The sequence below is a fragment of the Oncorhynchus mykiss genome, chromosome 24 (assembly GCF_057628025.1).
Source record: "Oncorhynchus mykiss isolate SJ-2025 chromosome 24, ASM5762802v1, whole genome shotgun sequence".
NCBI classification, from domain to species: Eukaryota; Metazoa; Chordata; class Actinopteri; order Salmoniformes; family Salmonidae; genus Oncorhynchus; species Oncorhynchus mykiss.
In genome coordinates, this window is record NC_143045.1 from 45,665,001 (window position 1) to 45,667,500 (window position 2,500).

The following is a 2,500-nucleotide window of genomic DNA, read 5'->3' on the forward strand; positions in this document are numbered from 1 at the left end:
ACAGCAAAAACCACCCCCAACCTGTCACACAGACATTCCAACAGAGACATTAATGGCATTAACCTGGTGCACACAGAAAACACATGAATTACAGTTTCTTTCATTTGACAGAAAGGACACCCCTGCCCAATTCCCGGATCAACCCGTGCCAACCAGCTGTTAGTGGCCAGGGCTCCATGAAGAACCCTCCACTGGAGGTCCCCTGACCTCTTTGGTACTGGGGGTTTGTAGAGCGCCCTCCATCGAAAACCCACCATACTCTCCGCCCCACATACCCCCTGCCACTGATGTGCCTTCACTCCTGTTAGGCTTCTAATGCTCCTAACCTTAACGCAGAGGTTGTAGAGGGCTTTACCTCCCACCCCCTCAAACTCCCCCAGGCTCGGAGTGTTAAAATCTAACAAGTCCTCCAGACCCCCTTGCCAGTCTCCAGTCTCTGCCGTCACCTGCAGTGGCGGGAACATTGGTGGCCCCTCTCCCTTTGGCCTCTCAAACACCCCCCTTACCGGCTCAGACAGTGCCTCCTGGACCTCCTCCAGGAATCTCTCCAGCAGCCTAAGAGACGTTATTCCTGTTTGTTGCGCCAAGACCTCCGGGGTTTTCCACCCCTCCTCTCCCAGCAGTCTCAGATCACCCAGCCTTTGTAAACCTCCTGCCATCAGTTGCCTCTGCAGGGTGGCCGACTGAACCGATCTCAAAGGGATGGCTGGGTTGTGGAAGATAGGCTCCTCCCACACCCACTGCCCAGGCTCCACACCCCCTTCTCGTGTGGGCCTTAGCAGCTGCCAGGCCCTCAGCACCGCAGAGTAAAACTCTGAGAGACCTGCTGTACTTAGCCTCTCCAGCTTCATGAGGAAAAGCTGCCGGTCCAACCCTAATCCGCCAGCTCTCCTCAGCAGCGCGCATGCTGGTTCCCTCCAGCCAACATCAGTGTGGTACAGCAGTCTCTGCACCGCCTTTAGTCGGAAAGCAGCCATCCTGCTCTCCAGTTCCACCAAGCCCTGTCCTCCTTCGTGGACGGTCATGTACAAAACTGCTGCCTTCAGCCAGTGATGTCCCGACCAAAAGAAGTCCACCAGCTTGCGTTGCAGGTCTGCAAGCAGACCGGCGGGGGGGTTGAGGACAGCCAGTTTGTGCCACAAGGAAGATGCCACCAGGTTGTTGATTATCAGCACCCTCCCTCTATATGACACTTGGGACAGGAGCCACCTCCACCTGGCCAGTCTTGACACCACTGCCTGTGACAGCCCCTCCCAGTTCTTGCTGACCCACCTCTCCGAGCCCAGGTACACCCCCAACACTTTAAGCCCTTCACAACCCCACTGCAAACCCCCTGGAAGCAGAGGAGGAGCCCTATCCCCCCATGCCCCACATAACAGAGCTTTGCTCTTGCCCCAGTTTACCTTAGCTGATGAAGCTCCCTCGTACACCTTCAGACTGGTCTCTAGTTCCTGCATATCTTGCCCATCCCTGACCATCACAGAAACATCATCTGCATATGCTGAGACTGCTATTCCTGTCACCACATCCATGCCTATCCAGCACACTCCCCGCAGTCTCCTGCGTAGCAGTCCTAAAAAAGGCTCAATGGCTAGTGTGTACAGCTGCCCAGATAGAGGGCATCCTTGTCTAATACCCCGTCTCACCCAGACTGGCCTACTGAGCCCCCCTCCCACCTTAACCATACATGACGCCCCAGCATACAACAGCTTCACACAGGTCACAAAACTCTTCCCAAACCCAAACACAGACATCACATTAAACAGATACTCATGATCCACTCTATCAAAAGCCTTCTCTTGATCTAAAGAGACCAGTCCAAAGTTCACATTAGAACCTCTCGACAAATCCAACATGTCCCTAATCAAGAACAAGTTGTCCGTGATTGAGCGTCCCGGTACACAATATGTCTGGTCCTTGTGTATTATAGAGTCCAGATGGGACTTCAGTCTGTTAGAGAGGACCTTGGCAAAAATCTTGTAGTCCGCACAGAGTAATGCCACAGGCCTCCAGTTCTTAAGTTCACACAAGTCCCCTTTTTTGGGCAGGAGAGTCAGAGCCGCCCGACGGCAGCTCATCGGCAACTCTCCTACCCTGACGCATTCACGCAACACGCAAAAGAAATCCTGTCCAATTGTTCCCCAGAATTTTTTGTAAAATTCCACTGGAAGTCCATCGACCCCAGGTGCACGACCGGGGGACATCTGGGTTACTGCCTCTGCCAGTTCATGTGACAACAGAGGAATGTCCATTTCATCCCTCTGTGCCCGAGAGAGCTTAGGGAGTCCTGCGAACAAGACCTGAGCACACATAGGATCACACATTTCTGCCCTATACAATTCAGTATAAAACTCCACAGTCCGCTCCCGCATCTCCCCCACCACAGAGGTCACCCGCCCATCAGACAGCCGTAGACAATGCATACCCTTGGCTTCACTGCTCTGTCTTTCCAAACCAAAGAAGAAGGAGCTGGGAGCATCCATCTCCTTGAGCATGGAGA

General features: G+C 53.7%; 1 protein-coding gene across 4 annotated transcripts in view; it reads right to left on the reverse strand.

Moving 5' to 3' along the window:
* The window catches only part of LOC118943990 (nectin 1b), a 545,472-nt gene that overhangs the window by 468,079 nt on the left and 74,893 nt on the right, over positions 1–2,500 (reverse strand). The window lies entirely within an intron of this gene.